The sequence below is a fragment of the Manis javanica genome, chromosome 5 (genome assembly GCF_040802235.1).
Source record: "Manis javanica isolate MJ-LG chromosome 5, MJ_LKY, whole genome shotgun sequence".
Classification (NCBI taxonomy): Eukaryota; Metazoa; Chordata; class Mammalia; order Pholidota; family Manidae; genus Manis; species Manis javanica.
In genome coordinates, this window is record NC_133160.1 from 174,122,965 (window position 1) to 174,140,779 (window position 17,815).

The 17,815-nt window shown below is 46.2% G+C and overlaps 1 long non-coding RNA gene across 2 annotated transcripts; it reads left to right on the forward strand.

The window, feature by feature from the left end:
- Positions 1–488: 488 nt before the first annotated feature.
- Positions 489–17,038, forward strand: LOC140849689 (uncharacterized). Of its 2 annotated transcripts, XR_012131902.1 has the most exons (5): positions 489–3,183; positions 4,543–4,611; positions 12,213–12,520; positions 13,586–13,748; positions 15,879–17,038. It is a non-coding gene; the product is annotated as an uncharacterized lncRNA (long non-coding RNA). The 2 variants fall into 2 exon arrangements; XR_012131901.1 differs by lacking the exon at positions 12,213–12,520 and having other exon boundaries at positions 518–3,183.
- Positions 17,039–17,815: the final 777 nt, after the last annotated feature.

Consider the following 17,815-nt stretch of genomic DNA (forward strand, 5'->3'; position numbering starts at 1 on the left):
GTGCTCAGTGGACCACGCAGGGGAGGGAGGGAGGGAGAGAGAGAGCGGCGGGGAGGGAATTCTAGGGGTCAGGGTTAGGGTGCGGGTTTGGGAGGGGTGCTAGGGTTAGGGTGCGGGTCAGGGAACAGGCACTGGTCAGGGTACAGGTTAGGATATCTGTGGGAGCTGCATGTGCTCAGTGGACCACGCAGGGGAGGGAGGGAGGGAGGGAGAGAGAGAGCGGCGGGGAGGGAATTCTAGGGGTCAGGGTTAGGGTGCGGGTTTGGGAGGGGTGCTAGGGTTAGGGTGCGGGTCAGGGAACAGGCACTGGTCAGGGTACAGGTTAGGATATCTGTGGGAGCTGCATGTGCTCAGTGGACCACGCAGGGGAGGGAGGGAGGGAGGGAGGGAGAGAGAGCGGCGGGGAGGGAATTCTAGGGGTCAGGGTTAGGGTGCGGGTTTGGGAGGGGTGGTAGGGTTAGGGTGCGGGTCAGGTAGCAGGTACTGGTCAGGGTACGGGTTAGGGTATCTGTGGGAGCTGCATGTGCTCAGTGGACCACGCAGGGGAGTGTGTGTGTGTGTGAGTCACAGTCTGTGTTGCCAATCTGAAAAGAAACACCTGCAGAGAGGAAACCTAGAGTTTAGTCGGGATTACATAATTTCAGTTTGGAGATCACAGATTCAGGCAGGTACCCAAATAGTGTTCCCAGTTGTAGGGTGAAAACAAGGGGTTCTATGAGAAAAAGGAAGGCGGGCAGTTAGATGAACTAAAAACAGAAAATAACTTTATATGGGTGTCTTAACAAGCCGATCAACTCTGGGTTACATATTGGCCACTGAGTCTATCTTGTGGAAGTCCACATCCATCACACTTGTCATCAGATGCCTGTCCTCCTGCTGGCCACTCAAACGATGGCTGTTTTGCGCATTCTAAACGTTTTGGCCCAGTTCAGACAAAGGTGGGTGAGGCGGCTTCTCGCCAGCTGCCGCTCCACCTCTGTTCTGACACGGCTCCAGCAGTGTCCGTCTTTCACAATGTTCACGCGCCTAGCTATAAAGATTTGTGTGTGGAGCTTCCCACATCCACACCAAGCTGCAGGTCTCCAGCCTGATCCATGATCGCATAGATCTTGTAACCTTCTCCCCTTGCTTACCGGTAACTTCTGCCTCCAACAGGGAGAAACCTGGCTCCGACTATCTGTCACTTACTTAATCCACTGCTCATCCCAGATTACAGATGTAGTGTTTTCAGGGTCGTCAGCAAGGACCTGCATCGAAATAGCTGATAAAACACAGTCCCCTATCTGTGTACAGTACATTTTCTCTTTAGTCTACAGATTCTGTTCATTTCCCAGTTTCCTTAGGTCTCACCACCAACAGTGAGCTTTCCCCCAGACATTTCTAATACAGTTAGATTCTTTGTTAAATTTTGTATTCCACCCTTGGACACTCTCACATCCAAACTGACTTAATTGAATAGATTATGATTTAATTGTTGGGCTCTAAGGATCTACGGGTTTAGATAAACACATAGTGGTCAGTGTCCCTCACTGGAGGGTCCCATGGGATACTCCAGACTCCCCACCATGACCTGTTTACCGCCTCCGTAGCTGTGCCTTGTCTAGAGCGTCATGTACACGGGGTCCCACAGTGTGTGGCCTCTTCAGGTTGGCTCCTGTCACTTAGCATCATGCAAGCAGATTCACCAAGTCTCTGCACGGGTTGGCGGTTCCTTCCTTTCTGTTGCTGAATAGTTTCCATTCCTGATGTAAGGGAGGCAGAATATCCCCGCTGCCCTTCTCGGTTCCTGCCTGAGCAGCTGCTCCGCCTGCCCACAGTAAAGAATGCTCAACAGGAGAAAAGCAGACAGAAAGGTAATGACATGTATACTCCCGTGTGCATGGGAGATACCCAGGAACGCTGAGTAGCTCCCCAAATGACCCGAGTTACCACCTTAAAAGCTATCTTCAGCTAAAAATCAGAAAGGTGTTAGGGAAGGAGGGAAGTTAGGTTACTGGGAGGTTATCAGGCAAAATAGGATAAACACAAGTGCATGGTTGTCATGCAAATTTGAGCCGAGGCCAAACTCCACTGATAAAAGTTTCTAGAGATTTGGTTATCCTTCCATTCCCAGTACAGAGGGAGGCACCCTTACACATGTGGATTTACTGCATAAAAGCAAATGCTCCTCATAACAGGGCAGCTTTTCAATTTCCAGAGATTATTCTCTGCTTTTAAAAATAGTTAATCAGCCGAACATAATCCTGTGCCAAAGAGGCATAGTCTGCTCCCCTTCCCGTGGGTGTACCACATTTTGCGTATCCATTCATCTACTGGAGAACATTCTGACATCTCTAAGTTTTTAGCCATTGTGCTGCTGCATAAAATTGCATGATGGTTATGGTTGGGATAGTGTTTCAAAGCAGTTGTCTAAATATGGGAGGTGCACTTCTTGGATCCTAAGGTGAGCATCTTTTTCTAATGGTAAAATGTTTTTTAATGGTTCGTTTTTGTTTTATGGATTTCTGTGTATCTTGAGTACGAATCCTTTATCAAATACGTATTTTGTAAATATTTTCTCCCAGTTTCCGTCTTGTCTTTGGGTTCTCCGAGCAAGGTCTTTTAGAGTAGAAAATTTTAGTTATATAAAGCCCACGCCCACGTGATTAGTTATTTTTCTTTTGTGGATAGACTTTTGGTGTTGACTGTTAAAAGTCATCAGCAAGATTGTGTAGGTTTTCTAGCTTTTAACTAAAATTTTTATAATTTTACCTCTAAAATTTGTCTATGGACAGTTCTGAGTGAGTTTTGGTGTAAGCTGTAAAGCCTGTGTCTACCTTCCTTTCATTCCGTATGGTCTCCAACGAATTGGAGAAGACACGGAACAGTCCTGCCCATTGGGAGTTTGAATTAACAAAGATTTGTGGTTCATCCGTTTAACCACGAGGCGGCGCCTCTGCCCCTATTTTTGGAAACGCACAGCGCACGCGCGGTCAGGCCCCGGGACTTTGCCGCTCTCCTAACGGGAGCCGGGATTCCTTGGGCTCCGCAGCGGCCCCGGGACCCCGCCGGCCGCGTCCGCAGTGACAGCTCGGTTTCCTCGGGAGCCGCGGGACAGAAAGTTGAGGAGAGGCTCCCCGTGCACTGCCTGCCAAGCGCTCCCCTACAGGGGCCGGGGGAGGAAGGACTCCCGGCGGGGAACAGGTTCTTCGCGTAGTTTGGGGGCGCGGCGGGCGCGGGTGATTTCGGGCTGCAGGCGTGGCGGGCGGTGCCTGGGGCGAGTTCGGGGCGCGGGTGAGTTTGGGCCGGGGCACGGCGGGGCCGAGGCAGGTGCGGGGCGTCCAGCGCGTCCCCGGGAGCCTGTGTCTCCACGCCGCGAGCCCCGGGCCCCGTGTGGCGGGTAGATTGGCCGCACCTGCGGGACGCCCTCCGGCTCCAGGCGTCCTTCCTAACGAGGCTCTGAGACGGGAGTGGGTTCAGGGAACTTGGCTGCTGAGGCGGCCCGCTTACCGGGGGCGCAGCTCTTGCTGTGCGCCGAGCACACCAGGCGGTTTCCTGGGAAGGGTTCCCGGGTAGGGGGCTGCCTGGGAGACCCCCAGGGCGCATTGAGGCGCTGACCCAGCCTGGCTCCCCAAGGGCGGCCCCTACCCACAGCCTGGGACCTGGGCTTCGTGGTCGGCCCTTTGGGCAGAGCGGGTTTGTGGCGCCCGGTGCCTGTTTCCACACTCGCGTCTGCTTTGGCGCCACGCGGGGTCTCAGTTGCTGCAGCACCGCAGTGTAGTGGGAAGTCTGGGTGCGACGCCCCAGCTCTGCTTTCCAAGGATGGTTGTGGGGATGGGGTCCTGTGGGGTTCCATCCAGCCTGTAAGGTGTCTGCTTCTGTGAGAAGTGTGGTGGAATTTCGGTGGGTGTGGCACGGATTCTGCACGTTGCTGTGGGTGGAGGAGACTTGTCATAATCTAACTCTTCCCATCCACGTCCGCAGCGTCAACAGTTTTCAGAGCTCAGGCCTCCTGCGTCCTTGGTTAAGTTTCTTCTTAGGTACTTGTAACTCCAGGGGAAATTTCCGGGGCAAAGTACCTGTGAACCGAAATCAGTCAAAGGGAGAAATAACGTGGGAGAAACCAGCTTATTACTTATTAGCAGCCATGCACTTCTGCTCGCCAGTGTCTCTCACAACTTGGCTGCAGAAGAAGGGGCCCCACCCAACTTCTCCAGTCCAGATGTACCCTCCCTCACCCTTGTAATTACCTGTTGATATAGAGATGGACTACTTCTCTCCACCCCTTGGAAACAGCTACTGATAAGGAGATGCACTGAGGCCAGGCAAGAGATTCTGGAAATACTGCAATTTTACCCACAACACTTTATACTTTATGAAGCAGTTTTAAAGGGCATTGCTTTCTTAATCTCTCTGATGGTTGGTTATTAGTGAATACAAGCAACCGATTTTTTATGTTGGTTTCGTATCTTAGAAGTTTATTGAATTCATTTTTAGTTCTAATAAGGTCTTTGGTGGAGTGGTGTGGGAAACTGGAATTCTAAAATCCCACTGTTTGTACAGCAGGTCATCCCAATGACTAACGCCCAGTGGCTACAGGGGATCCTCTAATGACTCCTGGACCCCTGTAAGGTGAGTAGCGCCCCCTTTGGGTGAACTGGATGGGGAGGGCTTGGCCCCTGTTGACACGGTGTGATGCTTTTCTCATGGTTGTTTTGCAAAGTAAATTAATTTCCAGCAATTTCAAGCATACAGAAAACTTGCAGTGTCAGTACAAATTCTCTTTATACTGAATTTCCCGGTGCCTCACTTTACCACAGTTGCCACTTCACACAAAACGCTGGAGCGCCTACCCCAAACAGGGACACATTCCCAGGGAACCACCACCTGACCCCAAGTGAGGGAAGTCTCCACATGATAATCCAATGCACAGACCCACTGCAGCTGTCACCACGCGCCCCAACTGTGTGCACACGTCTTTCTATCCTGATGCAGTTTACTTTTTCTGGAACTGTTCCCAAGACTTTACATCAGTTGAGCTCTCCAGGACCTCACATAAGTGGGATCACATAATATTTGTTGTTCTTTGAGGGGGGCATTTCACTGAGCATAATGGTTTTAGGGTCCATCTGTGTAGCATGTTCTAGGACTCCTTGTTTACTTTGCTGTGTAGAGACATTTTTTTCATGTGTCTCTGGACACCCAGGTCATCTCCACCTTTTGGCTGTTGTGAGTCATGCAGCTGTGAATGAACATGGGTGTGCAAATATCTAAGTCCCTGCTTTCATGTCATTTGAGCAAATGCCCAGAAATGGAATTGCTGATCATATGTTAATTCTGTGCTCAAGTTTCTGGGGATGCCCCCCCACACACTGTTTTTTTTAAATTACTTTATTTTTATTAAGGCATGATTGATATACACTCTTATGAAGGCATGAAAAACCAATGTGGTTACTACATTTACCCATATTATCAAGTCCCCACCCACACCCCAATGCAGTCACTGTCCATCAGTGTAGTAAGATACCACAGATCCACTATGTGCCTTCTCTGTGCTACACTGTTCTCCGTGTGATCTCCACACCATGGGTACTAAACATAATACCCCTCAATCCCATTCTCCCTCCCTCCCCACCTACCCTCCCACAACCCTCCCCTTTGGTAACCACTAGTTCATTCTTGGAGTCTCTGAGTCTGCTGCTATTTTGTTCCTTCAGTTTTGCTTCATTGTAATACTCCACAAATGAGGGAAATCATTTGGCATTTGTCTTTCTCCGCCTGACTTATTTCACTGAGCATAATGTCCTCCAGCTCCATCCATGTTGTTGTAAATCGTACCCACACACCATTTTCAAAGCAGCCTTGGACCATTTTCTTTATTTCTATATTTGGCAGAATAATGCAGTTTATGGGTCAGCCCTGTTTTGTTCATCCATTCACCCCTTGAAGGGTATTTGAGTTGTTTCTACCTTTTTGCTGTGGTGAGCAGTGCTGCTAAGAACTCATGGGCCAGTTTCTGTTTGAACAGTTTTTTAATTTCTTTGGGGGTATTTATCTAGGAGTGGGTGTGTACCTGACCCGACCTGCAGGACTATCAACGGGGGTCGATGACCTGGAGGAGAGAATTGAAAAAAAAAAAAGAATGGGGCAAGGGACATAAAGAATGACCAGCAAGACAGGATGTCTGATCAAGCTGGCACAGTTTATTGTTTGCAGGCTCAATTTATACAGGTAGCAAGTAAGGGGTGGGTCAGGAGATAATTGGACCTTAGGTGGCGCCGGCGGGGAGGTGTAGAAGGGTGATTGGGTCTTGGTTCGCGTCAGCGGGAATGGAGGACCCAGAAGAGAAGCGGGGAGTTCGCCATTTTGGGGGTGGGGGGCCCTTGGGAGGGAGGTTTTAAGGGAGGGGCTTTCCCCTGGGGCAGAGGGTGTTTCTTGCTTAAGAAAGGACAGAAAAGGCACATGCTGCAAGGTAGCCTAACCACTAGCTCTAACTTAGAAATGCATATGTTGCTAGGTAACCTAACCCCTAGCTCTAACCTAGGAGTTCACTAAATGCACTTATTGGTAATAAAGGAAAACTTGTTTCTAACGTGTGGATGGGTTCATTGTTGCTGACTTTACAGGAAAGATTTTTAGCTGACTTTACAGGAAAGATTTTTACTCAAACGTTGCTGTTGTCTTAAGGCTTTTGTGACCGAGTCTGCCTAAAGGCCCACAGGTTTGCTCCCAACATGTACCCACAATTAGGTAATTGTATTATATATTATGAGGAAATGCCAAGCTGTTGTACACAAGCTGCATGTTTTATATTTCCACAAGCAAAGGTTAGGGGCTCCAGTTCCTCTACATCCTTGGCAACATGTGATTTTGAATTTTCCTGAGGACGGCCACTGCTGTGTGCTTGCAGGGGGTGGTCACTGTGGTTTAATTTGCATTTCCATAGCAAGTAATGCTGTGCTCATGTGCTTGTTGAACGTTGGTATGTCTTGCTTGGAATTTTTCATCTGCTTTAAACATTTGGGTGTTGTCTTGTTGCCTTGTACAAGTTTCTGGTGTTTTCTGGGTTACAGGCTCTTGTCAGATGTACAATGTGGAGATATTTTCTTCCATTCTGTGGCTGTTTTTCACTTTCTGGCTGGTGACCGTTGATGCAGAAAAGTTTTTAATTTGGGGGAACTCTAATTTATGCTTTCTTCCGTTGCTTGTCCTTTGGTGTCAGGTCTAAGAAACCATGGCTAAATCCAAGGTCATGAACGTTTATCCTCATGTTTTCTTCTAGAGTCCATACTTTTACCTATTATGTAAGCCCTTTGTTTTGAGTTAATTTTTGTATGTGACATGAGTTAAGGGTTCAGTTTCATTCCTCCGTACATGGACAGTCATTTGCCCAGCACCGTTTGCTGAAAAGACCATTTTTACCCTAATTTAATGTTGTCCACCCTTGTTAGACAGCAATTGACTGTAGATGGTTGGGGTCACTTCTGGGCTTTCTGTGGGGAGCGGTGCCCTTCCCCCACTTGCCGATGTGGCGGGAATGGAGAACAAAGAATATTCTGTTTACGCATTCCATGAGCAACTAACTGGAACCCTGCTGAGCCTACCTTTGCCTGGCTACCGCTGACGTCAATACTGTGCTTGATTATCTATTGGATAATGCTATGTCCTGGAATCATGTAACCCCACTGCATTATATAAACCCTGGACCTTCAATAAAGTTTTGCTGGCGATGCGTGGGAGCGTCAGCCCTCCCAGCTCTTTCTGTCTTTCTTTTCTTTGCCCCCCTTCCGCACTTCAGGACCTGCTCGACTAGGCGCAGCTGGACCGTGTCAGCTTTCCACTCAGTTTTGTTGATGTACACATACAGTTGACCTTTGACAACATGGGGTTTTGTGTAGCTGACATCCCACAGAGTCAGAATCCACATAAAATATCTCACTCTGCCAAACTTAAGTATTATCCTAAATCTGATGGCCTATTTTGACTGAAAGAGTTACCAATAATATAAACGGTCAATCAACACATATTTTGTAGATTATACATGTTTGTGCTGTATTCTAACAGTAAGGTAAGCTAGAAAAAAGCAAATATTTCAAATTGTCTTAAGCCTTTAAACATTTTTTCTATATATTTGTAGAAAAAAATCCACTCAAGTGGACCTGGGCAGTTCACACCCCTCCTATCCATGGGCCAACTGTGTATGTTTATGCCAGTGTCACAGTGTTTTATTTACTGTTACTTTGTACTAAGATTAGATCTTGGGGGCCATGAGCCTTCAGCTTTGATTTTCTTTTCCAAGATTGTTTTCAAGGGCTCTTTGGGTTCCCTTGAAATTCCACGTGTTAGGATCAGCTGGTACATTAAAGCCTGTGAATTTTCAAAGAAATCATGTTGACTCTGTAGGTTGCATTTGTGTCATTGCCACCTTAACAGTATTTAAGTCTTTCCATCAACCAACATGAGTAGACTTTACATGTATTAAATATTTCTTAGTTTTTAAATTATCAATGTTCTTTAATTTTCAATGCACAAGATTTGCACCTAAGTTTATTCTTAGTATTTTATTAATGTTCACATTATTTAATGTGGAATTTAAAAAAAGACAGACTTCTCCTCTGAGCACAAGTCTCTTTCCATCACCCTGGGGGAGGGGCCTTCACTCCCGACCCAGAGCTGCAAATGGACAGTTACAGACAGCCTGTCAGACCCTCAAATAGCCATGGAAGCTGATACTTGTCACTGTAGGTAAATCAGCCTTTTAGTTGGAATCTCAGTCTGTACATCTTGGGGTCACACATTATATGTTATATTTTTTATGTAACTCAACTTAGTTTCTGTTTTAAATCGTCCTCCTGGGATAGTGGAAACACGACTTCTGAACCCTCTCCCTGGGCTGCGCCACTGTGAACATGGAAGTACAGTAGAGAACATGTATGTTGGTCTGTGCCTCAATCCTGACACTGGGCTCCTAAAGCTCTGGGGATTTCCTGAGTAATAGCAGCATCTGTTGTTCTAAGTAGGTGGTTCTGGGTGGGTTCTGCTGGGTGTCTGACAGGCAGAAAGCCCAAGCCATGATTAGAAGCTTGAGATTTTCAGCCTCACCCCTCCATTATCCAGAGAAAGGAGAGGTGATAAAAATTGAGTTAATAATACGTCATACTACTGTCTTAAAATATGGATTTTGGAGAGCTTCCAGGTTGGCAAACACATCCATGTCATGTACTGGGAGGGCGATGCATTCCAACCCCACAGGGAAGAATGAAGCCTTCTGCTGGCCCAAGGCCGATGCCTTCATAATCCCAAAGAAGCTGTTAGAAACCATTTCTCATGTGGGGTAGACCTGTAACCTCCAGTGATCAAGGCAACAGCTTCACTGGGCAAATCACTGTACATTTCACTGTACAAGTTGTAGTGAAATGTAACGGATGTACCCCAATTTGCCAAAGCATTCATCTGCTGAAACACATCCTGATTTCTTTAAGTTTTTAGCCTTTATGAATAGAGCTATTGTGTAAAATTGCATGGTGGCTTTTGTTGGGGCATAGTTTTTCAAATCAGTTGTGTAAATACTGGTGATGTAATTCTTGATGTTAAGGGAGACTTTTTTTTAATTGTAAAATATTTTTAATGGCTCATTTTTGTTTTATGGATTTTTGTATATCTTGAGTACAAATCCTTTATCAAATATGTATTTTGAAAATATTTTCTTTCAGTTTGTGTCTTGTGTTTGGGTTCTCTGAACAAGGTCTTTTAGAGTAGAAATTATCATTCTATAAAGCCCATGTGATTATTTTTCTTTTGTGGATAGACCTTTGGTTTTGGGTGTTGAAAGTCTTCAGCAAGGTTGTGTAGATTTTGCTTTCACCTACAAATTTTATAATTTTGCATAAAAAATTTGCCTATGGAGAATTTTTTAAATGAGTGTACCATTAAAAAATTTTTTTTGAAATTAAGGTATTATTGATATACACTCATGAAGGTTTCACATGAAAAAACACTGCAGTTACTACATTCACCTGCATTATCAAGTCACCTCTGTACCCCATTGCAGTCACTGTCCATCAGCGTAGTAAGATGCCACAAAGGCACTACTTGTCTTCTCTGTTCTACACTGTCTTTCCTGTGATCCCCCACATCATGTGTGCCAATCATAATACCCCTCAATCCCCTTCTCCCTCCCTCCTCACCTGCCCTCCCCCCACCCTCCCCTTTGGTTAACTGCTAGTCCCTTCTTGGAGTCTGTGAGTCTGCTGCTGTTTTGTTCCTTCAGTTTTACTTTGCTGTTATACTCCACAAATGAGGGAAATCATTTGGTATTTATTTTTCTCCACCTGGCTTATTTCACTGAGCATAATATCTTCCAGCTCTATCCATGTTGTTGCAAATGGTAGGATTTGTTTTCTTCTTATGGCTGAGTAACATTCCATTGTTGCCAGGAGCCATGCTACTCAAGCTGTGTAGCAAAGCTCAGGCTGGAGAAAGACCCCCCACAAATCAAGGGTCTTCGCAGCTGGCTCCCTCTATTCCCCACCTTGATTTTGTTATTCTCCATTATACTATTGGCTTTCTCTTTGCTTGCATTGTTGCCAAGGGCTAAGCTAACCTTTTCTAAGCATCACGGAAAGGAGGAGAACATAAACTTCCCAGAAGCTTTTCAGGACAGTGGTCCTGAAGAATAGAACACGCAGAGGCCAGATGGCAATCTTGGCATAGAATGCCAAAACCTGCAGGTAGCTAGTCAAACATTGGCTACCCCATCTCCACCTAGGTGGGAATGCCCCTCTTTTTTGTAATGATAGTGAAATTAGTGATGAAGAGTTTTATAGGAAAATTAGAGAAATAGAGTTATAGGGGAATACTGAATGGAATAACCCTTTTTGACACTTAATAAATGTTCTCATGTTTTCTTCCTTCTGCTACTTCTATAGTTTTTCTTCTTCCTTCCTAATTACAGCCCTTTACTAGAATTTGTGCCTCATATGTGAAATTACCAAGTACCATAATTCTTACAAGTGATAAAAATACCTCAAGACAAGTGCTGGGCATAGAAGCCACGGGGCATAAATCTGCAAAGAAGTGAAAAGCTAACATTTTCAAAGAACATTACTTCTCTCTCACTTACCAGCTTTACATCTCCCTGTATGGCCCCGGAAGATGGCTGGTTAGCCAGAGACGGGTCAGATTCCTTAAGGGAAGAACAACCTAAGACAGGCACAGTCACAGGGGGGCCATCAGGTGAGAAAATAGGGTCCGACAGAGGTGAGGCTTGAACCTCACCCCCCAGTTTTGAGAGAAATTGTCTACACCTGTGGATGTTTTGTTGCCCTTGTCTGGCTTGGATTAATACCTGGTCTATAGGCACAAACGTGATCATCTACATTTGCCTTCTTACAGTTCTAAATCATGCTTTCTATCTTTATCTTGCATCTACCTATGATAGAATAAATATTATGAGAATATAAAGTGTACCCATTGTATTAAAAATATAGATGATGATACCTGCCTAGCTAACTGGGGTGACCTGTATTTCATCCTGAGCTGATAGACTCCATAGTCACTGCTACATACTGCATGCTCCTGTGGTCACATGCCCTACCTAGAAACTGCATAGCATAGAAACATAAAACACAATAGAGTACATGTTGCCAGGAAAAGTTTTTGTCAAGGAACAGAAAGCGATTACCTAACACTTGACCAACCATGAATAGATTAGAAAGAAGAAGAAAGAAAAAGCTTGCCTATACCTATTAATCAACTGCCTATACCAATTAATCAACAGAACAATAAAAAATAATCGTATCCTTGTGCAAAATGGTAGTTGTCATCAGCACTTTTTTGAGAGACCACCTCCATCTGACTCTGTGTCCTGTCTCTCCATGCACCGACCCCATCTCATCCTTTTGAGCTTCACACCTCCCTGCTGGAGCTGGACTCTGGCACATTGTGTCTATGTACCACACCTTCTTTATTGATTCATCTACTGATGGACACTTAGGGTGCTTCCATATGTTGACTATTGCAAATAGTGCTGAAACAAATATAGGGGTGCATATGTCTTTTTGAATCTGAGAAATTATATTCTTTCGGTAAACTCCTAAGAGTGGAATTCCCAGGTCAATTTGTACTTCTATTTTTAGTTTTCTAAGGAACATTCCTATGGGGAATTTTGAGTTAATTTTGGTGTAAGTTGTAAAGCCTGTGTCTACTTTATTTCACTTATTTCACTCTCAAAGTGGAGAAGACACAGGACATTTGTGCCCATTGCGACTTGAATTTCCAAAGATTTGTGGTTCATCAGTTTAGCCACAAGGGGGCACCACCTTCCCTGAGCTGTGAGAGCGGTCCTGCCCTGCTCACCGTGACCCGCAAGTGGTGCCTCTGCCCTCTTTGTGGACCAGCGGGGCACATGCACGGTCAGGACGCAGGCCTTTTCTCCCGGCTCTGACCAGTGCCGGAATTGCTCTGGCTCCCCTGCGGCTCCATGACACGGGCCATGTCCACAGTGACAGCTCAGTTTCCTGAGGAGCTGCAGTAGGGAAAGGTAAGGAGAAGCTTTCCGTGCATCGCCTGCTGAGCGCTCCTCTTCAGGGGCCGGGGGAAGAAGGCCTGCGATGGGGAACGGGGTCTTTGCGGAGTCTGGGCTGAGAAGGGTGTGGCTGAGTTCAGGGTGTGGTGGGCGGCATTCAGGGCGAGTTTGGGCCTGGGCTGAGAATGGGCCAGGTGTGGGGAGTGGGCTTATGCCCCTTCCCCCACTTGCTGATGTGGCAGGAATGGAGAACAAAGAACATCCTGTTTACGCATTCCATGAACAACTGAAGGAGCCCTGCTGTGCCTACCTTTGCCCGGCCACTACTGACGTCAATACTGTGCTTGATTGTCTATTGGATAATGCTATTTCCTGGAATAGTGTGCCTTCTTTGCTGTATTGACGCGGTCCACCCACGCCTAGTCGAACAGGTCCTGAAGTGCGGAAGGGGGGGGGGGCGAAGAAAAGAAAGAAAGACCGAAAGAGCTGGGAGGGCTGACGCTCCCGTGCATCGCCAGCAAAACTTTAATGAAAATCCAGGGTTTATATAATGCAGTGGGATTACATGACTCCAGGACATAGCATTATCCAATAGACAATCAAGCACAGTATTGACGTCAGCGGTAACAGGGCACAGGTAGGCTCAGCAGGGTTCCAGTTAGTTGCTCATGGAATGCGTAAACAGGATGTTCTTTGTTCCCCATTCCTGCCACATCGGCAAGTGGAGGAAGGGCATAGCCAGAAGCAGGGGCGGTGTTTGCACACATCTTCAAGGTCTCCCTATTTTTGGAGTGAGGAGTCTTGGCTCATCTTCGAGGACAAGATATGTTTTTGTGGACAGATAACTTCCAAGAACTGCACCGGTTGTTCTCAAGCTGGTGCTTTCCCATGCTGCGTTCAGACATGGGGGAAGGTGCTTTCCCATTCTGCCTACAAACATGTGAGAAGACAAAGGTGGTCCCCAACAGTGTATAAATGCTCTGGACTCTAATAAAGCTTTGCTCACGACGTGCAGGAGCATCAGCCCTCCCTGTTCTTTCTGTCTTTCTTTGTTTTCTTCACCCCCGTTCCACACTTCAGGACCTGCTCGACTTGGCGTGGCCAGACCATGTCAAGTGGTGCCCAAACAGGGACCTGAAGGAGAGGGAGAAGGTGAGGGCCACCACGTCGAGAAGAGAAAGCCCTGGCCAGGGTAACTAGAGAAGATGCATGAGAGAAGAGGGGCGCAAGCAACGTGGATGTGGTAAGTGATTTTTCTGGGAGTCCAATATGGGACAGGCAGGAAGCAAGCAGCTTTATGTCTGCAGGTTGAAGAAATTATTGGCTATTAGGGGAATTATAGTAGGGAAGCCCCAATTAGAAAGATTTTTAGACTATATTAAGGAAGTCTGCCCGTGGTTTCCAGGAGAAGGGACAGTAGACATAGATTTATGGAATAAGGTAGGAGAGGGATTACAAACATCATTCTGCCCACGGACCAAAGAAGGTTCCAGAAGATACTTTTGGACTATGGACCTTGATTAGAGATTCTTTAGATCTTAGGCATGAAGGATTTAAGAGAAAATGTGAAAGAGCATGCCCTTGGTATGGGTCAAGCCACTAAGGAAAATGAAAGCAGTCTTGCTTCTCCAGCCATCTCCCTGTCTGCTCCGCCATTGGAAGTGCCGGAAGGGCAGGAGCCATCTTATCACGAACCAGACAGCGGCTCTGATGAGGAGATGGAGGAGGAACAGAGCCCTCTAGTGGAGGAAGCTTTAGTTCAACTTTGTGATAAGGAGATACAAACAAGAGAGAGAGCCTCCATAGGCTCCAGCAAGAAAGTTTATCCATCCCTGCTCACAGCAATGTGGACAGTCGCCACAGACCCATCCAGAATACCTTTTGAAGAGCAGTGGAATGAAATTCAGGGAACCCTGAAGTGGCTTACTTTAGCCTTAGAAGTGCAGCAAAAGATGGGACAGCCGCACCCCAAGAGAAGAGACTCCCCTGTGAGTAAGGCTGAAACAGCTCCCCTTGAAAGGGCAGGTTTTGATCCTTTTCAGCCTATATCCTCAGAACAAACTAAAGAGAAAATAGTGGAGCGAAAGACAGAGAAGGGTTTAGAACAGAAAGAAAAACAGCCCTTAGAGTCTAAGGAGGAAAAGCCTCATGTGCTCCCAGTTAATATGCAGAAGAGACAGCGAAAAGTTACTCCTCTTGAGGCAGTACTACAACAAGCTCAAGATCAGAGAGAGGACACACAAGAATTTTTTGTCTATCCAGTGTTAGAATGGCCAGGTGACAACAGAGAGGTATTCAGACAACATGTGCCATTTCCTTTCAAACACTTGAAAGAGCTGAAAGAGGCCTGCAATAAATATGGCCCCACTGCTCCACTTTTCATCCTCATTTAATCTCTACTCAGACAGCCAGTATGTAGTCAATGCAGTCTCCCAACTGGAGACTGTTCCTCTCATTGACACTTCTACTGCAGCCATCCAGCAGCTTTTTGTACAGATACAGTCTTTGCTTCAACAGCGGACAGAGTGCTGTTATAGGTCACATACGTGCTCACACTATGTTACCTGGTCCTTTGACTGAAGGTAATGCATTAGCTGATGCAGCCACGTGCTGCGTAGGCCTTACACAAATAGAAAAGGCTATGCACTCTCACTCATTACATCATCAAAACAGTCATAGTCTTCACAAATATTTTCACATCACTAGAGAAGCTGCGAGACAAATTGTTAAACGATGCTCAACCTGTTCTGAGCATTTCAACCTTCCACAACTTGGTGTCAACCCTCGTGGCCTCATGCCAAATCACCTGTGGCAGATGGATGTCACGCACATCCCTGAATTTGGAAAATTAAAATATGTTCATGTTACCATTGACACCTATTCAGGTTTCTTGCATGCTACCGCTCTCTCTGGAGAATCCACTTCGCAAGTTATTCGCCATTGCCTCTCTTGCTTTGCTGTTATGGGCATTCCCAAGCTGATTAAAACGGACAATGGATCTGGCTATACCAGTAGATGCTTTCACACATTTTGTGCGCAATGGGGTATTACCCACAAGACAGGCATCCCCTATAATCCCCAGGGCCAAGGCATTGTTGAAAGAGCCCATGGCACTTTGAAAGCCCAGCTCAATAAAATTAAGAAGGGGGAGTTATACCCCGTTACACCTTTGAATTATTTATCCCATGCACTCTATATTTAAAAATTTTTAACTCTAGACCTTGCGGGATGCAGTTCCGCAGAGCGCTTTTGGTGCTCTGGCGGTCATCCACCCCTCACACAGGTGCAATGGTAAGATCCTTTGACCAGGGCATGGCAAGGTCCAGATCCCATCCTTCTTTGGGGGCGAGGACATGTTTGTGTCTTTCCACAGGATGCTGAGGACCCGAGGTGGTTGCCAGAAAGGCTGGTGCGTCATGCAGACCATATTCCTCCTGATCCTGCTCCAGCTCTGGAGGACCCCAGCTGAAGAGCAAGCAGCGGAGCAAGCAGTTCAGCGCATATATTGGGCGTATGTTCCTGACCCTCCTCTGCTCCATCCAGTCACTTGGAAGTCTCCCGAGGTACAGATTTACTCCAATGATTCTGACATTTTGGGAGGCCCGTCAGAACACCTAGCAATAGGAGCAACGGCACCTTGCCTTCTGACCACCGTGTGTGCAGTGTGCTTACATCTTCATCTTCACTTAAAAATGACACATTGCCACTACCCTGGGCAAAGTGCAAGGGCTCCCCTTCACTTGCGGGCGCAGGTGATGAATGGCCACAGCAGATGAACATCACTAAAGAACTTTACATTGTGGACTGCTCTTTAGGACCAAATTCAAAGACGCTGGCCCCGCAATACAGAGGACTCTCTATGGGACTTTGGTACACTCCAGATGGGTATCCTCAAACCTCTTGGTGGAAAATAGGGGGGGCTATGGGAGGGTTAGATTGGGAAAATAGTACAAGCATTAATGTAAACAATGATACACATGTGGCGGCTTGCAATGCCCCCCACCATGTGCTGTTGTAGGGTCTATTTCTATTAATATGACTTATCAGGAAAATATGTTTTGCATTGCCTGTAAAAATTGCAGTCTCACTAGCTGCATCTCTTCTGTGTCCAACAATACCATGGTTCTTTTACTTAGGCAACCCCCTTTCCTTTTGATTCCCATGAACCACATGGGACCTTTGTATGATGATAATGGCCTGTAAGTGTTGATAGAATTGAAGAAAGCTCTAGACCATCCCAAGAGAGCTGTGGGCCTCATTACTGTAGGGTTGTTATCTTTAATTTCCTTTATTGTATCTTCTGCTGCAGCAGCTGTAGCATTAACTGAGAATGTACAAACTGAAATCTATGTCAATGGTTTGATCCAAAATGCAACTCAGGCTCTTAATGATCAAGGAAATATTGATAGGAAAATAAGTCATAAGCTTAATGTCCTGTATGACATGGTCATGTATTTGGGCGAAGAGGTTCAGGGCCTAAAGTTAAGGCACCAATTGAAATGTCATGCATCTTATAATGAAACTTGTATCACATCTAAAGTGTATAATCAATTTAAGTATAGTTGGGAAACAGTGAAGAATCACCTACAGGGCATATGGCTTACTGATAATTTCACCAAAGATTTTCTAGACATACCTAAGGAAATACTTGATATGCAAAATGCAGAACTGTGGTTTGATCCTGTTAAAACCATTCAAGATATCCTAGACACCCTCAAGCACGCAGCCTCTCCTTTCGGCAAGTTGGGAGACTTGCCCCATTTTCTGTTATCCATTGCAACTGCTCTGCTATGTCTTCTTGTAATGATATTATTGATACCTTGTGTCATCAAACTAGGATTACGGTCCTTTTTGCAACTGGGTTCCAAGACCCATATGCTAGCTCTTAAATGCCACCCTCCTTATATGGATGTGGAGAAGGGGACAGGATAGTCAACAACGGGTAAGTGTCTTGGAGACCTCTGGCAACCTAAGACAGGGCCCTCATGATGGAATGTGAGTACCAATGACGGGTAAGTCCAGATGAGTCATCCAGGAACACCTAAGACAGACACTGTCACCCTCTTATAAAATAAAAAAGGGGGAGATGTGGGGAGCGGGCTGATGCCCCTTCCTCCACTTGCTGATGTGGCAGGAATGGAGAACAAAGAACATCCTGTTACGCATTCCATGAACAACTGAAGGAGCCCTGCTGTGCCTACCTTTGCCCAGCTACCACTGACGTCAATACTGTGCTTGATTGTCTATTGGATAATGCTATTTCCTGGAATAGTGTGCCTTCTTTGCTGTATAAATACTCTGGACTCTAAT